At 36.1% G+C, this 12,777-nt stretch overlaps 1 protein-coding gene across 1 annotated transcript in view; it reads right to left on the bottom strand.

Annotated features, from left to right (window-relative positions):
* HCN1 (hyperpolarization activated cyclic nucleotide gated potassium channel 1) overlaps nucleotides 1-12,777 on the bottom strand; it is a 165,679-nt gene that overhangs the window by 64,446 nt on the left and 88,456 nt on the right. The gene's annotated exons all lie outside the window — the stretch shown is intronic.

The following is a 12,777-nucleotide window of genomic DNA, read 5'->3' as shown; positions in this document are numbered from 1 at the left end:
CCCAGCAAAAAGCAGACACCTTAACACACCCCAAAAAGCCCTGGGACTCCTTGTCAGATTTTTCTGTTTTCCAAGCCAAAAGAATGAAACTGGGAGACAAACAGTGCTTGCAGGCACACAGCACACATGTGAGAAAACACAGTATTTACCACAAAAATAACTGAGAACAAATTCAAAATTGAAGAAGTAAAGAAGGAGAAACTGGGATGACAGGAGAAATATTAGTCAGTTATAATATAATGTCTAATATACAGGACCAAAAGTAACAAATTTGTTAACACAGATTCCCATATCAGCAGTAGCATTTATATAAAAAGTTTATGTATGACATAAAAATATTTGTGTCTCTCTTCTGCCGATACAAGCTGTACTCAAATGCTCTAATTTCTCAGAGCTGCAAGCTTGCTCTCTTGCCATTTGAATGCCAAGGTTACTAACTATCCTTGTGCTTCATATCTATTAAAATGCTTTTTCTAGACCTCCTATTAGCCTAAATAACTGGTAACAGAAGATAAGCTGCCAATTGTTGTATTGCAGATGACATAGTACTTATTCACTAATGTAATAATTTAAAAATTGATGGTTTCTCTGTACTTAACACTTGTTTCATGTTGTAAGTCAAATGTTTTTAGATTTGTGAGCTGTTGCTTTTTCACAAGTTAAAATTTTATGTCATAAAAACAGCCAAGGAATAGGGTTTGAGGGTCTACACTTCAAAAAGAAAAAAAAACCAAAAAACATATCTTAGATAGCTGGAAGCCAGGTAGGTTTCAGTGGTTAATAAGGAAGTAAGTTTCCTATTCTTTCAGACCTTTTAAAAATACTCAAAAAATGAATGACTTGAAGAAACTTCCCCAAAAAATCTCCAGTTCAGGATTCAACTATACAGTTTGAGCACAGAAACATCTTGCTGTTGGGGTCACTGCAGATATTCTAATGCAAATTCCCTATTTCTCAGGAAAGCAACTTAAAAAAATTAAGGCACCATTTATTTTCAAGACCTTTCCCTCCAGCTGACATCAATCCCCTTGTGCAGAAATAACTAATGAGGAAATTTTTAGAGACCTGTGTCAAATTCTTTAGTGGTTGTGCTTTATATAGATTAAACTGGGAAAACAATAAACTGCATGCTGGATAAAACATATTCAGGGTCTTTCAAGGCTACAAGTAGTGTCATTAAACCCACAGCATTCATGAAGCTGTAAGATCAAACCTTCAGTTCTTGTAGGGCTCCATAAAGTTGATCTTTCTCCTAAGTTTATTAGCATAACTATTATAATTATTAAACCAAAATAAAAGCTAATCTTGATCCTGCCTATGAATCATTTCTATCATATCCTTGGTGTCATAAATCCCAATTAAAATTCCTTCTACAAAATTATATTTTTACACCAAAGTCTCTGAGTTAATCTGAACACTAATGTATTTTATTTCTTGACTGAGATATTTTCCAGGTCTGTGAATAACATTTTTAAGTAAAATACCATTGTTTTAAGAAAGAATAAGAAAATGGAAGTGAGGAGTAGTAATAAGCAAAATAGAAAGAATGTTTCCTACTAACAGAGTATGAGGGTGAGTGAAAAATAAATTGAATACTACTAAAGAAGTACTACCAGAAGGGAGTAAGTAGGAATAAGGGAGCTGTAATGACACAAGAGAAATAACTAAAAATTTATAACAAAAGAAACAAATATATGTTTAACTATATATCAGCCTTTTAGATATATATGTTTATACAAACATATATAAATATTTCTGCACCAAAGTGTGATCCAAAACCTCAGACAGTCACGACTGCACCTGAATCCAGAGTGGAGCCATCTCAAATGCCCATTTTTTAATACAAACAGCATCAGCTTTTACTGTGTATCTTATTATAGGCCATGTTACAGGCTGGGCAGATTTCAGGCATTTGTGAATGGATGGTCCTGAGTTGCAGGTCCCCAGACAGGTAGAAAGGATTTAGCAAAAAGTGAATAAAAAAGAAAGAAAAGACTGACAAAGCATCATGAATTCAGCTTGGATTTGTCTGAGGATTTCAGTGCCAAAAATAGCTTGTCAATGTGTTTTTGTTTCTTTTCTTTAATAATGGCATTTTGTAAAATCAGATGCAAAAATTGGTCTTTTTAGTTTGCATGGGGATATTTTTTAAAATACTGGTCAGCAAATACCATTGTGAAGGGTGCGGATTTCAGTACAGCTACTTGTGTTGCTCAATGATTTATTCCAAATATAAACCACTTAAAAACAACAATGATTCTAATGTCAAGTCCTATATATCATACATGTTACAACCAATGTTACTAAAGGTAACAATAATTTTTTAATTGTTCTTGTAAAACCTAAGGGTCTGGCAGGAATAATACTAATTTTGTTTCATTGTGAGGGGCTGGAATTTTCCAAACCTTGTTCCAATGTGCTGCTCTTTGCTGTTCAAAAGCAGGGTGTGACCATTTCTCTGCTGGCCTACTGTAGAATTTTTTTTAATAAGAAGTAATTTTGCACCTGCATAATGAAATTTTTGCATAACACATTTACAGATAATATCCCTGAGTTAATTAAAGGCCATTCTATGAAACAGAAAATCCTGGTTTTATACAGGCATCTTTTCTTTAATGCAATCTTAAATACTAATATTGATATAATTACAGATTAAATGCTTCCCAAATAGCATATTCTATTTTTAAGGTACAGATTAAAAAACCCCAACAACAACAACAACAACAAAAAAAAAACCTGAAAAAATCTCCTACCAATTAATAAAAAAGGGCATTTAATTTCTTAGTTGACAATGGGTTGATCACTGTTTCCAGATTAGCAGTAATCAGTTTAAAAAGTTTTAAATTAAATGACATTAATTTGGAAAAACTATTAAAGACTGTAATTTTGAGAAAAGCTGTTTATCCAAGGATTGATTACATAATCTAGCTTGATGACATTAAGAAATCCTCACATTTGTGACAGGAATTGTGACTGATCATTTTAAATTAGTTCTGTAACTATATACATTAACTCCTCAGTTATCTAGAGGAATACATTAATTCCAGGGCACTTCTGATTCTTAAAAATCTATGTCCGAGCCTTTTCCTTCATCAAAGGATGTTATGGTTTCTCCTATAATTTCACAAAAGACTGCTACAAATATCTTTTTATATATTAACTTTTCACCTCAAAAGAAATAAATCACATGGCACTTTCTAATGGACAACAACAAAAGGCAAATTGTTTTTCTAAGGGGATCAAAAAAGTGTTTCTATTTTACTATATAATCTATGGAGGTTTTCATCAAGAAATCTTGTTGTCATAAGACAAATCAATTCCACTCCCATATTGTAGTCATTCCCTCAGGCACAGCTTATCTTCCTTCAGCCATATCCTTGCACTGAGATATAAATTGATTTGGAAATCTCGTACCAAGGAGACTATTGCATAGACAGTAATGGTTTCCTCATTTTTGCCTCAGTCCCTTTTTTCTTTCACGTCACAATTACTGCAGGTGTCACAGAAATGGGTCTGTCAATTTGCAAGGGCATGCTTTGGAATCATGGAGCAAAGACTGGCTTAATTATTAAATGAAATAGTTTCTACAAGGATTTTGAACTCATCCTCTTTCTCCCTTCAAAACTGAAGCAGGGAAGTAGCTCTCCCTCTTTGAAAGAACTTATCACTCACACCCCTTTCTTTTATGCTTACCATTGTCTTCAGGTTCTTTTGAAGGTAAGTAGTATCTGAAGGAAGATCTTGACAGGCCATAGACAGTTAGTCTCTATCCCAGTAAATTAAAAAGTATCAGAAAGCATTTCCAAGCTCTAGAAGTTGATTCCTATGGTTTCACTTTTAGAAATGGTCTAACACTCCCACAGCACTCTGCAAGCAACAGCTGTACTTTGGAGCTGGTCTAGGTGAGGAGCCCTTCCTTCTAGGCTGCTGGCATGAGCTTGTCCTGTGCCAAAACTTAAAAAATATTTATTCTGTGGACATAGTAGGTAGCTCCACAACTAGTCTCACCCCAGTGCCCATCAAAATTGGGCACTAAAATTTACTTGTGACCATGGAGGCAGCTAGAAGTCCATAAGCAAGCCTCTGATTTTAGCATTGTCATGGGAAGCCATTGCACAAAATGAATGTAAAGTTATGGGTTAAGAAGTTGAAGAAAGCATGAAGTATTCTTGCCTGCATGGTGGCAGAGACTGCAACACAGGAGTGGCCTTGAGGAAAACTCTGCATAAATTCGGGGGGACTTGAGCTAGTGCTGGTCAAATACACTGTAAAAATTAGCCTTTTCCATCAGGAATTCAATTAAGCTGTATTTATAAACTGTATTTTATAGCTGTATATGGTTATATAAGTTAGCTGTTTATTTATTTGCAAGTCATTATTTTCAACTGTTTCTAGAAGACTTAAACTGAAGAGTTACTTATAATTTAACTAATCAAAAAGGCATGCTAAGAAAAGTCTACAGATGCATGTTGGCAACATTTTTTACCAGGTCTGTCTGACACAGCTAGAAAAAAGGCCATGTGATTCTTTCCCCTAGTTATGTGCAAGTAACGTGACAATAGAACTGGGCCTCTGTATTGAATCTATCATTTCCTCAGTAATCCATATATATATATATATATATGTCTAGATATATACAGATTAATATTTTACATGCTTTTCCATCAGGAAGCTGCATCATTTTCTGCGTCTGGTATCATTCAGTACCTTAGAATTATGCATTAGTTATAACCTCAGACAGGAAATTGGAGCTAAATATCATCTCAGCATTTCAGCTTTTAAAGAAGTTGTTTGAATTGACAATGAATAACCAAGTAGGCCAATGTGAAAGATGTCCAATATTTACTGTTTCAAAGCTCATGCAATGGTGAATGCACTACCATGTAAAACCTCTAGTTCTTATCACAGCTATTACTACTACGAATATCTTGTTTTCTAAAACTAGTAAACAAAGGCAAGGTGGGATCAGACTTGGAAGACTAAAAATCTCAGTGTTCTAAAATTCTTATGAAGTGCAAGGAAGAAGAGCCTATTTTAGGAAGTGTGCAAGTATGTGTGATTTAAAACAGAAAAAGCCTGAATCGGTAAGCTCAGTGAAATAAGCAGATGTCTTCAGAAACTTCTGAACACTTCTCTCAGCTGATACGTGCACAGATAGCAGATGGTGTAAGTGACTCAGCATATACTTTCAGGAGCAGTACTAGCAGGAAAAAAATAAGAAATTGTTCGGCATTGCATTCCACAGGAAAAGAAGTTTGGAGGAGCAATGACTAAATATTATATATTTACTCTGTTCAGAGGAGTTACATGACTTTGCTGTCATTACAGCTTGTTCATTTTTTGATGCTATGTCTTCGGCACTAGCCATCAAACAAAAACAATGTAGCATGGCAGATCTTTCTTTTTATTTTGATTATTTTTCCTGATGCAGAAAATATTGAACATTTATCTGCTAATACACTCCCCCATTAAAAGCAAGTAGCCAGAGTGTCTACTTGTGATCACCTTTCTGAGGTAAGGATGCAGAAAAATTCATAAGCAGCAGAAGAAGGGCAGATATTTGGTTTATGCACACAGTCTGGTCTTTCACATGTATTTGAGGTATTATGTTCAAACAAATAGGTCCATTGCATTCAAAGGGATGAGAAGATATGCTCACAATTTTATAGGGGAGGATTCCCTATACACTGCTCAGTATTGTTCTTCATTCTTTGTACCTGTGCATACTTAAGAGATACAGTAGTGAGTTTTTACAGCTATAAATACAAACTTACAAAATAATAAATTAAATCTTATGTGAAAAATACTTCTCCTGTTCTTTTGCCTGTGAATCATCTATGACTCATCCTTTTATCTGGCCATTGTGCTCCCTTAACTGAACCCAGGTGACGGAAGAAATAACATTCCATTGCAAAGGATTATTTTAATAACAATTTTAAGGGAATTTCAGCTTACAAAGATGTTAGAAAGCTTTTATAAATTTTAAAGTGAAAAATATGAAAAGTACAAACTATATTTTTCCAACAAGAAAATTTAAAAGTGCTAGAAAACATTCCCCTATTATGGATTTTGACTGTCCATAGAAAATACTTTTTCAGAAAACTAGGTTTGGCTCAAGCCAATTAATATCTTCCAGAACAGCTCCTGAACCAGCCTGAGAGTTAGCAGAGGTTGACCTGAGGCCTCCTTGCTTTGGTAACTACAAAATCCAGTTGCATGGAAGCAGGTTGTGGAAGCAACTGACTTCCAGGATAAAAAACAGACCTGGGCCTATTTGATCTATAATATCAGTACAACCCCCTTGTCAATCAGTCAGCTACAAACTAAGGGATGAATATTGGTGAAAGAATTCTTCCAAATTGTACTTGTTACTTCATCTCTTCCCCATCTTCTGGAAAAGAAAATCAGAGTGCAGGGAAGCAGACAGACATTTTGAAAATATTTGTGTTTCAGTTCCTTAAAGAACTCACAGGATGTGAACTGCTTCTGTAAGAGGGGTGTCAGGCAGCTCTTTGCCAACCAGTAATGATTTCTTTTTTTAGGTGTGTTTTCAAACTGATCAGAAGGTATTATCTTTATCAAAAATTACTGCTTCTGGAGAGCATTCCTTCTCCCCCGATTTCAAATAAACTTCACTATTATATAATATTTTATAAAAAATAATTTTTACAAATGTTTAGCACTGAAACAGATTAGTTACCATTAGTTATCATTTTTTGGTGCTACATCTTTGGCACTAGCCATCAAACAAAGACAATGTAGCATGGCACATCTTTCCTTTTATTTTGATTATTTTTCCTGATGCAGAAAATGTTGAAGATTTATCTGCTAATACACTTCTCCAGTGAACAAAGTTCCTCACTGAAATTTATCAAATAAATTAAAAATCTGATCAAGGCAGTTGGCTTGTGTTTTCCTTTGTCATAATGCACTCAGATTTTGATTATGTTCAAACCACTATGATTTTTTATCCCAGAACAAACTAAGTGCCATTGTTTACAAGGGACTGACTGGAACAGATATACACTGTCTACAAATGGGAAAGTATGTTCTAATCACAATAAGTATTGTGTGGTCACAGTAAGTGATTACAAGTGTATCTACAGGTTTCTTCTGGGCAAACAATGCATCTTAAAATTAATTTTCTTACAGGAAAAGAAGAAAAAACCAATACAATGGCATATCTAATAAGAGAATACATACATCTTGCAAGGAACCATTTTTGATGAGCAACTTTGTTCATGACATAGCTCTGTTCAGCAGAGGTAAGAATTCGGTGTGCATTAACGACAACATATCTCTTTGTTCTGCTCCTTTCATTTGGGGAAAGGAGCTGGATATAATGTAAAAGAGTTTACTTAACAAGCCTCAAGTATTGAATCAAACCATTTATGAAATGCTTTTACAATGCAATCACCAAGAAAAGCTTTGCATTTTTAACAGTAGCTATCTAGATAGTCAAGAATAGACAGATGATAATGTGGGCTTAATATAGAGCAGTTCTGGGAAGCAGGAGAAGGAGTGAAGTGACATAAACCTGACTCGTGACTCCATAGTGTACTGCTTCACTGAAAACTGCTAGGAAGAATCCACACCAGCACAGACAATATTTGCAACCAATTTAGGAAAGGGAACTTGGTAGAAGGAGCTCAAGTTCTCTACTATGCGAACAACTCAGACTAGACAGCAAATTATGTGAAGCATCCAATCGCAAATAAGATGACAATTGGAAATTATATGGTCTTGGAATGAGACACTGAGCTTTCTGAGTGTTGTCACCATTCTCTTTGAATCAAAGGGATTTTAAAGCTACATTAAAAACCAGGAAACAACAAACCTCACAAGTGGCAGAAAAAGCTATGATTAGGAAATATCTAGGCAAATTTGATACATAATTTGGAAAGTACATAGACAAATATGCACAAAATAATAGTATCCCAATGGTTTCTCACTACAAATATTTCAAAATATTCGAACATTTTCCAAGACACATCTTCCTCCTTGTTTTATGTATAGGCATACTAGAGTTAAATTCATTTCCCTTGTAAATATTTTTAAGAATGTGTCCTTAGTGGGGAAAAAAAAAAAAGTGGATTACAGTAGATTAAAATGGTCTAAACTGATCTACTCACAAAGAGTCTGAATATGTTTTAATCTGCTTAAAAATGAATCAAGGTGAACCAATGCTACTTTGACACAGAGAATCAGCATAGGAGTAGGATTGGGATTTGTGAGTTACTGAATCTAGTGATTTAAAAACCAGTTTTTTTCTCTAGTAAAGTGGTGCTTGGTACCATATAGGCTAATTCAAGTATTGTTCTGCCTAGTCTAAGGATATAATTTTTACCATATTTTATTTAAGTAATGAATTTTTTAAGGCAGAGGATCTGTGCTGGTTTTAAGCTTTTTTTTCTTTCATTTAGCTGGTACTTTTCTTGTCAGTTTTTCGATTAGTTTCCTAACCTGATGCCTTTGAGACTCTACCTTGCATCTGGTTAGTTTACATTTCTTCAGAAAATTATCTTATTAACTATCTGAGCCCTCAAGACGCTGATCTGCATTTTTGGTAAAGCACAATTCTTCATCAAATACTACGTCCTACAAAAAGCTGTGCATTATTTTATTAGGCAGTGACAGCAGGAAGCAAAATAGTTCTGCAGCTGAAAACCTATTTTGGCTCTATGAAAAGAACAAACCTCAGTGTCAAAGCAAGTAGGCTGAATCTAGGTCAGAGGCTTTTTTTTCTGAGAATACATCAGAGTTTCCTGATGACCTTTTCTTAAACTCAGATGCCTTAAAACTGTAGGTGCTTACTAGAGTCTACAAGACTTTCAAGGTAATATAAAAAAAATTATTTAGCAGCCTAAATACCACCCACAAAATGATGTCTAGGCATTATAAGAAAAAAGACTGGCTTAGTGACTCACAAAAATTTCATTTCCCTCTTCTAGAAGAGGGAGGTTAATCTAAATCATAGAAGAATATCGTGACCTTGAGGGTTTGAACTTTGGACTCTGAGGGGAAGGAAGGGGAACATGCTCCTCTTTTATCACCCTTGAGGGAGTTAACAGAGCACCTGAGTGATCCTGTAGCATTCACCCAAGAGGTGTGGAGCACACAGGTCCCAATTTCAGCTATACAGACTGTGGTCAGTCCATGCCCACTTAGTCGCTCCGGGCTTCCTCAGGTACAGTCACCCCAGCGCGAGGTGCAGTGTCAAGGACAGCCACCAAGGCCAGCTTGACACTGACAGTATGTGACAGCATGTCAGAGTCACAATCCTGTGACACCATGCCTGTGCTTCTGGACAAATATGAACATTTTTGCATGGTCGTGCAAAAAAGGACTGGACAGACTACTACAAGAAACACATAGTGATAGCTGCTGAACACCTGGATACCAGCTCAGAACCTCAGCGAAAAATTTCTGAAAACTGAAAGAAATATCACCCCATGCTCGTTGTGGTTTGATCTTTCCTGGGAATCTTCCCTTGCCATCCTTGGAAATGGAACAGGGAAACTGCAAGGAGACACTCTCCTGGTCCCATCTGAATGAACTCCCAACAGCTCAACCATTAACTGGGACACATTCAGTTTGTCTTTATATTACTCTTGTTTCCCTTTCCAGCTTTCTACCTGTTTAAGCAAGTCCAGAGGAGGCCTACAAAGATGATCAAAGGGATGAAGGCTGAGAGAGTTGGAATTGTTCAGCCTGGAGCACCTCTGGAAAGACCTCTCAGCAGGCTACCAGTACTAAGAGAGGGCTTATGAAAAAGCAGGTGAGCAACTTTTTACAAAGGCGTGTAGTGATAAGACAAGGAGAAATGGATTTAAACTGAAAGACAGTGGTTTTAGATTAGAATTAGATATATATAAAGAAACTCTTTACTGTGAGGATGGTGAGACATTGGAAAAGGTTGCCCTGAGAAGTTGTGGATGTCCCTCCACATCTTGAAGTGATCAAGGCCAGGTTGAATGGGGCTTTAAGCAATCTGGTTTAGTGGAAGGTTTAGCTGTTCTTTAGCCAACTTGCCCTCTCACAGTTCCATAGCAAGTATTTATGAAACAACTATTCCATCCACAGAACAATGGTAATGCCATTTAACTATTTAGAAATGCTTGGAAGGCCCATGGGAAAGTTTCATACCTACAACATAAAAAGAAGAAATTCTCTTGCTGCAATTAAGAGTTAAACTACATGCATGGATTACAGGAAGACCTGCAAAATAATCCTGCAGAGCAACTAAAACATCCACTCGGTGAGTAGTTCACAGGAACACAGTTCTTCAGTGGATACTGAGGATAAAATGCTCTGACAGAAGCAGGTAAGGCTGAGGCAGACAGCCCAGGCCAGAGGACAAACCCTGGGGAGAGGCCAGACACAGGATGTCTGGCTCTGATGATTGAGGGAGGGAGGCGCAGCAGGAACACCACAATCCTCAGCGATGGACAATGAACAGGAAAAGTGCATTGCACTTTGTTATTGTTTACACGTGGATGTTTGCAATGACCAGTGGCCCTATTTATCCTGAGATTTGTTTGTGAGAACCAGCAGTAAGAGAGAAAAGCATCCCAAAATTTCACTTCAGCTGACTTCAGGTACTTCACTTTGATAGCTAAGTGAGTTGGCAGGTCTCCCTAGGCTCCCTACACAGTCAGTAAAAATCTGACTTCTGCAGATGGTGATTCAGAGTAGAATGTTAATGCAGGTGTTCTTTATCACCTCCAGGGGAGAATTTCTCTTTCCATAAGCTGCCCAGGATCCTATTCAGCTAAAGCTGCATCCATTATCTTCCTGAGCTTCCCTACTGGGCATACCTCTGTTTTCATGGATAGACTTGACACCCCATTTCTTCCTAGCTCCAATCCGGAGGAGAAAATAAAACTCCCTAGAACAGTCTCTTCTCTCAAGCTCTGGTTTTATTTTATGATCCATGTTTTTTCTCTTGCAATTGAACTTTGCAGTCAGATCAGGACATGAGTTTGCCCTTGCAAGTCTGACAAAGGCCAGAGGGGCTCTGTAAGAGGTGCTGCAGATTTGACTCGGTGAATTCTGTTCCAGCACACTGGATTTAATGTAAGCATACTACAGAGAGATGGTATCATAAACCACAGATAGGAGCAGGTGAAAAACAAAAAAAGGTTCCAAATGAGAACAGAGGAATGCTTAGAATGCAAACACCGTAATTATTTACTTATATGGATAAAGTTATACAGCAGAGAGCATGCAGCGAGAGAAAGAGTTCTTGGATTCAGGGCACATATTTGTAAATCCATTTATTGAAAGTATGACATTTACCTTGCTTGTAAAAGGTTGGGAAGGATGTTAAACTGGAAACTTCTAAATGGATTCAGATTCTAAGGAAAATGGCATATACTTACCCAAAAATTGCATTATCTAACATGCAAATGGTTGGAAACCTTTCTTAGCTAGAACCTTCATGTTAACTGGGAACCTGCTACATTTCAAGATTGATTTTAAAAATCTGATAATCCACAGCATATCTATTTAATGTTAAGTAGAATCAAAAGAACAGCCTTTTTGTAGTTTTTTTAAAATTAGTTTGTCAAAACAAAGTAATAGAACCACTCACTTCAGACAGGCTCAGTTAAACTTGTCTTGAAACCAATACCACAGAACGTTTGAATCTTTTAATAAATCTAGCAAACCACAGCACTCTGCACATATATGGCACTCATTCTGAACAGTGACAAACAACAATCATTTGTTTTTAAAGCAACCATGATTTGCATCCTCCAAGCACATAGGGCAGACAAGTTTAAGCTGAGTTACAGATAAAAACAGTTTGTAACTCCCTTGTAAACATTACAGAGTGAAGTTTCTGTTTCATTTAAATTAGGTTTCAAATGGTCTTGAGTCTAATCTCTGAATCTAATTTCAGATCAAATGGCTATTTCCTCCTTCTGAAATTTACATCAAAAATCCCAAAATTTGTGTTAAAAAAATAAAATATACTAAAGTATTTTTCAAATCCAACCTTTATAGTCAAAACTGTGAAAAAGAACAAGGTCACTCAGTGGAAGGAAGGTCATCAGAGGATGTATATCAAGGCAGCTTTCATTCTTCAAAACAGCAAAATACCATGCTTTTATTTACTATCCTTTAAAATAAAATTGAGTCATTATTGATTAGAAACACAAATTATATTGCATTTGAGTGTATTTTAATTGATACCATATTTAGTTTCTAATTCAGATTTTGCATTCAATGTTACCACTGTAAGTGAATATGGCATTTAAACGGCATTTTTTTTGTCTTTAACATTATTAATGAGAAAAGTTTTTAGAGTATGTTCTAGATAGTTTCTGGGCAGATGTCTATGTATTTACTGTGTGGGTAAGTAGTGAGCACTTTCTTATACCAAGTCTGAAGGATTTTAAAAGCAAAAGAGTAAAAACAACAATCTTTTTTAAAGCCTAGAAACCCTTCATCTTTTATTTATCTGTACACATGCCAACTTTATGTTTCCTCAAATCACGTTGCAATGGTTGAGTGCACTGGCTCATGCACAGAAAAAAACCCAACTTCTACCTCAGATGTTCTATTCCTATTTAAACTGTCACATTCCTTCTTTCTGCCCCCCATGTCACTATGTGTGTGTGGGAGGGTTTCCTTCACAAAAACTCAACAAGAGTGGCTTAGGTTTAGTATATTTTATTGATCTGCAAAGCATGTTTACTTAGGAGCAAAACACTATTAAATCTAAAGGCACTTCCTCTCAGCATTTATATGTTTCCATAAACAGCTTCTTTGTCA

This window comes from Geospiza fortis, unplaced genomic scaffold, assembly GCF_000277835.1.
Source record: "Geospiza fortis unplaced genomic scaffold, GeoFor_1.0 scaffold443, whole genome shotgun sequence".
NCBI classification, from domain to species: domain Eukaryota; kingdom Metazoa; phylum Chordata; class Aves; order Passeriformes; family Thraupidae; genus Geospiza; species Geospiza fortis.
Note: the sequence above shows the minus strand (reverse complement) of the source record. Positions and strands in the feature narration are given on the sequence as shown.